Consider the following 12,712-nt stretch of genomic DNA (forward strand, 5'->3'; position numbering starts at 1 on the left):
ATTATCACTATTATACCTGTTTTCCCTGACATGAAGTTGGAGTACTTCAACCCAAAAAAATATTTAATAAGATCGGGGAGATATCTTAACATGTCTTCACCGCTACTTGTACAATACTTACAATATTTCATATTTATTAAACTTAGACTTCCCAGAAGTTCAGTGACGTTCTTAGAAGTCAAAGGCGTAAAAGTGAAGAGGACATCATTTGATTTCAGAGAACCTCGTGAAGCTCGGAGAACTTCTTAAAAATAATGCAAACGTTGTAGACTTTCAAGGAACTTCTTAGATTTTCAAGAAACACCGTATAACTTTCGAAAACTTTTTTTTTAACTAGTTCGTTTATTTACTAGTCTCAGTAGTGTGTGACACTTTGCGAAGCCAAAAATCAGTAATGCTTGAATTTACATTTTAAACAGCAGAAGTTCTAGGTTAGTATTGGGTACCAATTACTCGTGGCGGGCTCGAGGTTTATGGGTAACAATTTCGATTGGAAGGAGCTAGGTAGGAAACTGGTTTCTGAAGCCTCCTTCAGAACTTTCGGACGGTTGACCAAATCCTGGCTGGGCAGGGGCAAGTAGCACAGAAACAGAAGGATAATAAGACTGGGACACAATGGCTGGAAATTGTTTGGAAAGGAGGGGATAGTCACATCAAACTCTAACATCACACAAACAAAGGAATTCATAGATCGCCTGCATGTAGGGAAGATCACGGGTTCCCTACCTCGGGCCACTAGGGTATCCAACAGTCGTGCTCTGGAGGCGTCATTACCCGGGCAATACCAAACTGCGTGATCGATGTCATCATAACCGGTTCTGCACCTACATATATTGCTGTCAACGAGGTTTATTCTGTAGAGATGTGCGTCTAACGAATAGTGGTTGGACATAAGTCTTGACATCAAGCGAATGAATCCCCGACTTACGTCCAGACCTTTAAACCACGCTCTCGAAGAAACATTTCGAATAATGGAATGTAACCACCGCCCAAGAGAATTACTTATCCAATCGTTTTGCCAACTTAAAAGAGAACTCTGACGTACTAATGGGAAAAATTCATCATGTGAAATTCTTCTATCATCTCGCCTTGTTGTGCGCCCACCTTTGCAAGAGAGTCCGCCTTCTCATTGCCTGGGATTGAGCAATGTGAGGGGACCCATACAAAGGTAATCATATATGATCTTTCCACCAGCAAACTCATCTGCTCCCTTACCTTTGAAAGGAAATAAGATGAGTGCCTACCTTGTTTCATCGACCGAATAGCCTCAATCGAACTGAGACTATCAGAGAAAATGAAGTAATGGTCTATGGGCATGTCGGAAATCATCCCCAATGCGAAGTTGATTGCTGCTAGCTCAGCAACATAAACGGAACAAGGTTCCTGAAGTTTCCGAAAAGCGGTTGAGAATTCATTGAAGACGCCGAAGCCAGTGGATCCATCAATGCGTGATCCATCAGTGAAAAATCTTCTATTGTAATTGCCTTGTTGGTACTTTTTAGCAAAAATACGGGAAATTGTGAAGTTGGTCTGGAACTCCTTGAATAGCCTGTTTCAGGGAGAGATCATAGTCAATGGGGGAACTGTAGTTAGTAAAGCATAGACGAGGGAGGTTATAGCACGGAAGGCTTATATTCGATGACATATAATTAAGATAGATTCGCACGAATCTAGACTGGATGCTCAATTCGAGCATTTTTTCGAAGTTTTCTATCACAAGGTTGTTATTGACACTATATTTAATCAATATTCTTAATGAGAGCTCCCAGAAACGGTTCTGCAGGGGTTTTACTCCCGCTAGGACCTCTAGGATCATATTGTGTGTTCAATGCATACAGCCAAGGGCAATACGTAAACACCGATATTGAATGCGTTCCAATTAAGGTCAGGTCTTCCGGGTGAGCACCCCACCATGTCCCGGAAATTGATCGTAGAAAGTTGATCCTTTGTTGACACTTTTGTTTCAAATACGTAGTGTGGGTACCCCAAGCGCATTTTGAATCAAACCAGACTCCAAGGTATTTGAAGGTTCTAGAAACTTCGCTCACATTAGTTGCAGGAAGAAATATAGAAGTCCAGCAAACTTTGTATAAGCTGAATGAACTTCATAGAACTTCAGACAATGTTGTAGAACTTCAGCCATCGAACATGCAGGATTGGCACTCGTTCGATTAATTTTTTGATACGTTGTAGGTGTGTGCTAGTTCTTTTTTTGTATAATTTTAAGTCGCATGTGATCAGTGTGCTGTGCTTAGGTTGTGTTAGGGTTTATTTTGAAGTTTCATTAATAATGCTTTATTGTATACGTGCGAGCAATTTTTCGGATAGATGTGGAATACAAAAGCCTTATTTTCGGTAGAATATAGTTATTTCCTTACAAAGTGACAATTGGTTTGTGTCAATTCAGTTTCTTACTAAACGAGTTCACATTTTGGGAGGCTAATCAGTACCGGATTTGGAACCGTTTAAGCACTGTGGAGCGCTCACCATCCCTCTCCAAAGGGGGAGTTTGGTAAAGAGAGATGAAAAAACCAATTTGTACCTTCCTTAAAAGTTGTCCTAGCTCGCTATTCTAATATCTATATGCAATTTTCACACTGCCGTACTCTAACGGAACTATCAACCCTATACTTTCATCTACTCCCTCTATCGTATAAAAATTACCACTACAGTCTGTTATTGGAAATTAGCATCTTCAACTACACATTTAAAAATTAGTACGCAAATACAAATCGACAATCACTTATAACGCATATGTTTACTGTATTGGAAAGGACCAGGCAATAGATGCTACTTATTTAAACGAGAGTATAAATCTCCAGCAGATACCGATAGACAGGGTTACTTGAAATGCTTGTGAAATTTACTACAGTCAGATATCAAATGTTAGTTCCCTGAAGGTCTCTGAAGTCCTGTGAAGTTCCTGAAGTTTTTCAGAAGGATTTTAAACTTCCCTGGAAATCTATGAACTGAATTTCACAGAACTTGTCAAACGTTCACGTCATTTTCCATAATCATAACGGAATAATTGATGGAGTTCTAAGATTTTCACTGAAGTTCATGGATTTGCCATGAATGTATTGAAACTCATTCTGCAAGATCTTTAGACTTTATTGAAAGTATCGAAATTCCTGAAACTTTTGAATTTTCACTGAAGTTCTGTTGTATTTATGGAACTTCACAGATTTAAAAAAAAAATCCGAAATTTTCCAGAAGTTTTTATAACTACCATGGAACTTTCCTCAAAATCCCTAAGCATCTCTGCGCTTTTCTGAACTTTCCTGAAACTTCCGGATTTTTTTTCATGTTCCGGAAATTTTCCTGAACTTTCTGTCCTAAAATTCTCAGATTTTCTCATAATAATTCCTCAGAACATTTTTTCTTTAAGTAAATGGGACTGCAATGAAGTTCGCTGATCTACCTCAAAGTACACGGATCATCCATGCAGTAATATAACTTCTATACCTCCCTGCACATCCCAGAACTTAAAATTAATGGAACCTTTGCTGACATTCTCACAATTTTTCTAAAGTTTCACGAACAGCTGTGAAGTTTGCGGTTCTTCCTTTAAAATGCTTTGGCAATTTATGAACGTTCATGGAAATTCCTTGCATTTTCCAATATTTTCTTAAGCTTTCGGAGCCAGTGCTGAGAATCGAAAGTTTTCACGCGATATTGACAGTATTATCTTGGACATTGTAACTGGAAGAATTGACTCTCACATAAACCTTCGTCAAAAACTATTTTTTTCGTTAATGACAAAGATTCGTTGGGTAACAAGAATTGTGAATTCGTGCAATCTCTGCCACATTATGGTTATCTAGGCAGTTATGAACGTAGATGAGTTACAAATTTAGATGATACAAAAGCTGCACGTGTTCGACACTGACAATTTACATGATTTCCTTTGAAGATGACCCTTAGCTCGAGTGAAAGGGGGAAGCTGTTTTGTCAATATCGTCGTTTATGGTCGATATTTTGCAGCAATGCTCGGAACATTACTGAAGCTTTTGGGAATTACCTGAAGTTACATGAGATTCTCTAATGTTCCTGCAATTCACTAGGAGTTAATGAGACTGCCATTAGGTTGTCTGGTATACCCTCCTAAGGTTCATAGAGCTTTCTTGAGGTTCTTGAAATTCTCCTAACGTTCTTGGTACTGATTTGAAGTAAATTAAACTGCCCCAAAGAATTTTATCCTTTCTTCAAGTTCTCTGGACTTCAGTGACGTTCCTGAAATATGTTACCCAAACCATCCGTGCCGGGTGTCTCCGAATCACGCTACGCCCCTGCATCAACTCGTAATACTTGTCAAACTGAATTTGTTAATTCAGATTAAGAAGTACATGATGTTAAATTGACTCGCTTACAAAGTAATTTTAATTTTTTACGTATATGGCCTCCACTTTTGTAGGTATAAGGTATAATTTGTTTGCGTTATATGCGATGTATATGATGTGGACCCTCGGAAATCTGACCGTTTTTAATCTGAACACTTTTTAATTTGAACCCCGCTAATATGCACGCCGTACAAGCTAAAAATGGTTCAAACGACATTTAGCTCATGAAATTAGAGCAAAGTGAAATGAAACATTGTGAAAACAGAAAATAAGGCTGCCAGAAATACGCTTTGCTAATGCTCTTAGAGTTACTAGAAGTTCAAATTAAAAATGAATTCCATCAATATGAATGAAGTATCGTTCATATTAGCGGGGCTCCACGGTATATGTGCACACATATCATAAAAATCAAGTTTTATATAGGGGAATTTACGTATTCTCGTCAATCTAAGCAGCGTCTGCACTTCTACTAGCATTTTCTCAGCGTCACGCACATATATGATGTGTCTGTTTGTTTACATTCATCTGCTGCTTGCTTCTCTATCCATTCCAATCGACAGAGTTTTTCAAAACGTTTTGAAAGCGTTTTTACAACGCTCCAAACTTCTCAGGTGAGTGTGACTATTGTCGGCAGCCTCTTTTTCTTCGGCAACCTTCCCATTAGAACTGCGTGTTAACCAGCTGTTCTATTATCGGCAACTCGAAATCAACCCCATTTTGTAGTGCGTATGCTTTATTTGAAGAAAAATGTAGCATTACTGGATTGCTCGATCGTTCAAATATAATCAGATTGAAGCTGAAAGGCTAAACAATCGTTTGGACACATTCAGGGAAGTGCGTTGATGGGAAAACATAGTGAAATTAACGTTTAAATTTAGGTTGCCGAAAACAGACAATGGGTGCCGAAGCCAACATTTACCCTACATGCATTCTGGTTATCTGGGATGCAAACATGAACTGTTGCGAAATTCTCTAAAAAGGGAGCGATCAAGTTTATTGCATTATCGAGAAAATAATGGTATTACCCAACGAACTTATGATTCGGTAAGAAAATCATATAAACACATTCAGTTGATTATGCGGTGAGCATCATACAGCTATATTTATTATTATTATTATTATTATTATTATTATTATCTCTATTTAGGAGATTTTCAGCCGCAGGCTGGTTCATCTCCGGCGAGCTATATTTATTAGGGTGTTTCAAAATATCGATTTTTCCCCACCAAGCTCAATTGTACGGAAAAGTTTGCTATCTGCACTGCTATCTGAAATTTTCCTAGCTGCATCTTTGCTCAATTAGGTATTAATTAATTAGGGAGATGATATTCTTCTGACATGGTCCTTAAACTGCTCAGCAGGCAACATTGGTGTCCTTAACGTGAAGAATAGGGCAATCATCCAGGCTACTATGTATGTCATTAAGTTTAGGATGTAGTCTTTAATAATTACTTTGACGTCTAATATAAAAAAGGTCTTGAACAAAGTTGTAGCTGATAAAATTTCACACAAGAGCAGATAGCAATATTACCCATTTATCATTATGGCGACGGTGAAGTTTACTTTTCCCATAGTTATTATCATATAAACGTCAAAGGGCAAATGAATTCGCAACCAAATGAGCTCAAGTTTTGAGAGAATGATCAGGACTCGGTGTTGCCTTGCAAATGTACCAGGTCTATGAAGATTTATTACCCGATACAGAATTACAAACTTTTCTATCTACCATCGTCAAACGAAGGAAGTGTCGTTTCACAAACTGAATCCACACAGGCCTACAGAATCGTGTTGATGATGGTCTCAGAAATTTGAACAGAAGTTTTCCGTTTGCGTCTACTTTAAGGTGATTCCCTGTAGCGCTCTTTTTCGTGTTACACTTCGCAATTTCACATGTAAAAATAAAAAGGTTTCGTTTTTTCATCAACCATGATGAACTGATCCTCCGAATAGCACTCTTTTTCGGAAATGACAGTTTGGTTGTAAGGCGGATAAAGGTTCACATTTCTAATTTCTGCGCCTCCTTGGATTTTCAGGTATTGCAACTTGGTTAGGTTGGTATCGATCGATTTAAAAGTTTGCTTCTCCTGGGAATTACTCCACGAAACAAGCATTTTAGATGTTCGAGTAGGAGTTGTCATTGTTGCTGATCCAGTTTCACGTAGTTTCATTCCCGTAGCGTTAGCCAACTTGCAACGGAATTACTTCGGTTAGCAGTCTGTCGGCGCTTTAGGGCATCAGAAATATCCCTAAAACCAACCGGTGTTCTTCCTCGGCTTGCTGAAGCGTAGCGTAACGTAGAGCCTAAGAGACAGGGGAGTTCGAAGGATTTTCTGAAGTAGTGGATATGGCAATTTATCATTTTTGTCTCGCTTCGATGGAACTTGTGATAAAGCAAAGTATTTGCAAATTGGAAGCAGAGCCTCCACGACATCATATCCATTCAAACAAGACTCGCCAATGCTGTACGCCGCATACACTTCCTGACTCACCTTCTTAACTGTGTATGCCTCACTTCCTTGGGTTTCCTTCCAGCTTTGAAACAACTTACGCTTAACAATTTCAACTGAGCAAGTACGATAAAAAAAAGTTTGAAGCCTCCAATGTTTCACAATTTTTAATAAATATTAAAAAGATAATAATAAATACCCAAAGAGTAATTTGCCATTTTCGATTGCTGTTTATTGAAATTTCATAATCGGATCTACTTTGGGATCTCTCACTTATGCTCTGTGTCCCATACAGCAATTTATTCAACAGCCGGATACAAGCCGTAAGATTGTATTTTGAATTTTAATATAAAATATGTAGGTTACTATGACCTTCATTGCCCCTTAAAATAAAGTGATCTACAGTGAACTCTCTACAACTCGATATTCTATGGACCATCGGGTTTATAGAATTATTAAGTAGGGGAAATTGATGTAATGGCGGTCTAAATGCCCCATACATAAATTCAACAACCGACTAAATTTTCAATAGCATTAGCATTAGCATTAGCATCGAACAAGTTGCAGAATATTGTAGGTGGTACGAATTCAAACCTATTAAGAGCAAGACAAATATCTATTACTAGACAGATAGTAAATAGGAAATAATTACTATCTCCCAGATAAAGACATATCCCGCTCCAACAGTTAAGGATTGTCCTGGCCACGTCCTTACAACTGGTAGGGATAGGAAAGGTATGTTAGTCCAACAATTGCTTAAGAGAGATGCAGAGAACTCTGTGACCTCTCATAAATGTCTCGGGAATTTAGGAATTATGTTAGTAGGGAAGGTAAGCCATAGGATACACCCAGTCAGTGTTGCTGGAAAATGTAGATTTTTTTATAAATGTTGAAATTGCTGTCCAGAGCGTCTGCTGGAAGATAAGATTGCTGAAATAAAATGAAGATAGAACATGGTGAACTCACCATCGTTGTCACACCCGTAGCTAATTAAAAGGAAGGAATTATGTTGTGTTTCATCATTGTTTTTTTTATTGATTGAGGGGAAAACCCGCGGTAGTGAAAATAATTTTACTACCTCTTCTCCCGTAGACCCATAACCTCTATGTCTTTTCAACTTGAATCATAGTCCATTAAAGGTCAAGTCAAGTCAAATACGAGATTTATGTCATTTTCATTTTTGCGGTTTAGTTAACCGACTAAATTTTCAATAGCGATTAAAAATATACATTAGTACCGTCTCAATGACGCGTTCATCTAGATAAAATGGATAAATAGCAGATTTTTAGCGATGGGCCCAATCTTAGATCCATAGGCCAACATTAGAGCCATTTCCCCTATATAGAAAAAACAAACCCATATCAAATCACCATCGCAGTAGTCCTTAAATTATTTTCACTGTGCACGCTATTTCAAAACTACCCAAATTTGGGTAGATTCCACCCAGATCGGTCAAAACTGAACCTACCCAAAAATGTCAAACTTGTCACTTCAAACACAGTTTACCCATTTTTGGGTAGTTTCAGTTTTGACTGATCTGGGTGGATTCTACTCAAATTTATGTAGTTTTGAAATAGCGTTTGGTCCAAGGGGCAAGACAGCTCTTAATCATGAGCAGTTTCAGAGTTGCTGTTGAGGCACCTCGAGTAACTCACAATGCTCAGTGAGCAAGATCACTTTTCGCATCAAACCAACATTTGAAGGTGCGAAGCCAAAAAGCTGCTGTCAAACAAAAAAAAAGAAACATCCGGCGGAACAAATTATATGTACCCCGTACGCCATCTGATACTAGTCGAAGCCATCCCGTTACCACTGCTTGACAATCTGCCACTGGATAAAACTTCGATCCGAGCTCTGAAGTACTACGGCGACGTTCTGCTGCCAGCGGGCACCATCCCACTACTGGTGCTATTGATGTGCCTTTTGCATAATCGTGATATGGTGCGATACACCACCAAGATTCTTTTGCGGCCGTTACAGAAGTCTATATTTCTGCGTGTATATTTCCCTCAGATTTTTTTTTTGTTTTTCGTTAGTTTAATGTTGTACTTTGTTTTCCAATATGTATTCTATCCGGAGCATGTTTCTTTTTCCGATTTCTCGTCAGCAAAGTCCATAGCGATAATCATGTACTTGGTCAGATCAGATTTACTATTGGCTCCTTTCCTTTCACTTGTTTTCGTGTTGCGTGGATTCGGTTTCGTCCAGGAGATCAATGCTGGGATTGAAGTCCGGACGACGACCGAGGATCATACTCACCGGCTTCGGCAGTGGCTGCTGACTAGATACTCTGGCCTCTTCTATACCGGTGATTTCACGTTCTCCTCGGTGGACATCTGAAAACGATTCCTCTGGTTATTTTATGAGAACAAATAGCCTGTTTCCACCTACCTTCAGTTAATTCACATCCAACTTTTCGAGACGGAAGAGTACGAACAAAAATCACTTCCATAACAGTTAGACGGAGGTCCCCTTTGAAATCCTTCTTAGCATAGTTCAAGCCGTTTTCCGGACATCGTTTGAATAGCAGATCTGAACAATCTTACTATGTTTACAAACAAAACTGACGTCTAATATAAGATAAATCTTTTTAAAGAGAGTAAACGGAGTAAGCAGAGAGAAAAAATCGACGACTTCTTCTTCTTTTTCGCATTTCAAGCTTATTGCCTAGCGCATATTAGCTTATTGCGTGCTCTCAACTTAGTGTTCTAAATGCACTTCCACAGTTATTAATTGAGAGCTTTCGATGCCAATACCAATGCATGAATTTGTATATTGTGTGGCAAGCACAATGATACTCTATGCCCATGGAAGTCGAGAAAATTTCCAACCCGAAAGATTCCCACGACCGGACCGGGAATCGAACCCGCCGTCTCCGGCTTGGTAATACCGTGCTTTTACTGACTACGCTATGAGGCCCCTATCTTTATCTTTCATGTCCTGTTCAAATATGGACGGTTCTTTGAAGCTTCCACTCATGTAATTGGAAAATACAAAAATCCTAGACCACTTAAGAACCTAAAGGATCTTTCTGTCTACTACAGAGCATCCAAAAATGCGTGAATGATGAGGGAGTTGTTCAAAAATTGTTTTTTTTTAGGAATTCGTCCCACTAGTTACTGATTATTTGAAAGCAATGGGCCATCCTGTGAGAGCTGTTCGGCTCATTGTAGTAGAGAGAAGTTGCGAACAGATGACGGAGCCATATTTTGCCATATTATCAATAACCTTAATCAAGTCGGAATGGTCCTTAGCATTGGCTCCAGAATTATCTAGCCTGATGATTCTGATTACATAAAACTGCAAAAAAAGGTTATCTTCCATTTAATTCCACTTAATAAATTTTGGTATCCATGACAGATACGTATTTTGACTACAATGTGCAGTCTTTATCAGTGTTATTCCCACTAAAGAACTTATCAAAATTTAACCCCCTTAAGTACTCATCTCCTAGGTAAAAAAAAAGTCAAGATCACAGGTATAAAAATGAAACTACAATGTCCTGATTCGGAACCTACCTAACTAATAAAAACCAAAGATTTAAGTAAACTAAAGTAGAAAAATCTATACAACTCTCTAATAAGGAAAATCTCAAAGGCTTGGTAGTCACCATAATGAAGTAATGAAATTGGTTTGTAAAAATATTCTGAATATAAAAATAAAACTAGTTGCAAAATTCATGGAATTGCCTAACTCTGAGCATTTTCTTATTTTGATATGCTTAAGAGTCTTAAACTATGTTAATCATCGATTGAGTTTCCACTTGCTGCAATTACGGCCTCCACACGCATCCGGAATGCACGGTAGGTTCTAATAATGTAGTCTGGATCCATTTCTTTCCAGGTACGGGTCAATGTTTGTCTGAGGCTTGCTGTACTCGGGTGGCGTTTAGAAAAGGCCTTGGCCTTCATGACGCGCCATATTGAGTAATCCAGCGGATTAAGATCGGGGCTGGATGGCGGCCACATATCCTTCGTCCAGAACGGAAGATGTTCCTGCAACCACTTCTGAGTGCGGTTCGAGCCCCATCTTGTTGAAATATGTATCGATTTTGGCTTCGGTGGCTTGTCGCCTTCTGGAATGAACACCGGGTCCATTTTTTGCCATCGGAAGCAACCAATCTAAACACCATAACGCTAGCAGGATGCTTGGTCAGATACACGTTCTTGTGCTCGTCGGCCACGTCTTTTACCGGAAGAGAACTAATATACCGGTCGGTTCTGGAATTTGATACGGGATCGACGGTAAACATGCTCTCGTCGGTGAACAGGATTACCGGATTTTTTCGCTTAAGGAAGTTCAACATTCCGTGCCTCGACTTCATGCCGCAATCTTCCTTTACAATCTTCCGTGCCGTAAAGTCACTGATCCCGTGTTCCTTTGCCATTTTTCATATTGAACGCACTGGATTCACCCGAATCTTCCTTTTGATAGCAGCGATAATTCTCGGAACCCGAGCTGACCTCGGACGACCTGTGGCCACCTTCATAGTTGTCCTTTCTTTTCTCGGTCTAAAACCCTTTTGACGGTCCACCGGGACACTCTCACGGCGATTGAAATGTCTTTTTGTGACATTTGCGCGTGGGACAAATCACGATTACGCTGCAACTTCGTCATGGTGCAACTGTCAAACAAAGTAAATCATTTTCTTGTATACACAGCCTACTACGGTATGAGCTATAGGTTACGTGCATGCAAAGAAAACCAAGGCATTGTATGCACAGGTGAAACGGGAACCTTATTTGTACGATGGTGCATACATTATCACGCATACGATATAGTGTCTTTAAGAAAGTTGCTTGTTTTAATATTTTCAAAGAATGAACAGAACCCGTTTTAAAATCGATTGAGCTTGGTGGAGCAAAATCGATATTTTAACCACCGTTATATTGATGCTTATGTTATGCTATTTAGAAATGCAATGCACCACATTTCATCATACTTGCTATTAGATCATATTTTATTCCATTTTACTCAACCCGCTGAACCGATTTCCATAATTAAATCATCACATCGCCTTATCTGCTGCGTTAATAAATACATCTCTCCAACCTCTTTTTTGCTCGATTTAATTATGCAAAAAAGGCTTACTCTCACCCCAGTTCTGAGGCCTGTTCTTGTAAAGGAAAAATGAACCAAAGCTTACAGAAACGCTTAGGGCAAGCTACCATTAACCGCCAACTCACTAAGCCCTGCCACTGCACAGCCCACCACCCCCTCCGCACAAGACCTCACAGTTGACATGATATGTCTAATGCGAAATTGGTTTCGACTTTATTACATGAATTTTACATGAGCTCCATACGGTACGTTACTGAACATTGGCACATTGCATTGGTATGCACATGGTATCAGCCTACGACGTCGACGACAACGTCCATACGGCAGCCTGGTTGGGCTGCAAATTAGAAAAGGAAATGCACATGTAACGTCAACCTCGGCGACGATGAAGAGAATGTTGGTTACGTTTGATTGCGATCTTTCATTCATGCCCAGCAACGCGCAACGCAGGTATCCCACGACCAACGACGGCCGACCGCGAACTAACCGATAGATTTATTTGACATGTGTGTGGCATTAATCCTATTAAGATAGCTCTCTGTGCGCAACCGGTGGATTTTTGTGTTTTTGCAATTATGATTTATTGTTTTCGTGGGTTCAAGCCGTTCGCGCTTTGTTATCTCGATGATTTGTTGATTTGGATTTGAAATGTTGTGCACTCGTGAACGGGGTTCGTCGCTGAACGCGCATTGAAGTCTTTGAAGGAAAATCCAACCTGCCGCATGCAATTGGTTCATAATTTTCACCCAGCTGGGCCAAATTTATGTGAAACCCACCAGTTTCCTGCTCTAAATACCTGCCAATTTCATAACATCGCACCGACATTTCCACCATGCGGTGGTGTGACTTGCAAACCGCTGCCAT

General features: G+C 39.5%; 1 protein-coding gene across 2 annotated transcripts in view; it reads left to right on the forward strand.

Annotated features, from left to right (window-relative positions):
* LOC135702370 (ankyrin repeat and BTB/POZ domain-containing protein 2) overlaps positions 1 to 12,712 on the forward strand; it is a 136,591-nt gene that overhangs the window by 117,102 nt on the left and 6,777 nt on the right. The window lies entirely within an intron of this gene.

Source organism: Ochlerotatus camptorhynchus, unplaced genomic scaffold (assembly GCF_037179485.1).
Source record: "Ochlerotatus camptorhynchus isolate MF236.1 unplaced genomic scaffold, CSIRO-AGI_Acam_v1.1 ptg000192l, whole genome shotgun sequence".
NCBI classification, from domain to species: domain Eukaryota; kingdom Metazoa; phylum Arthropoda; class Insecta; order Diptera; family Culicidae; genus Ochlerotatus; species Ochlerotatus camptorhynchus.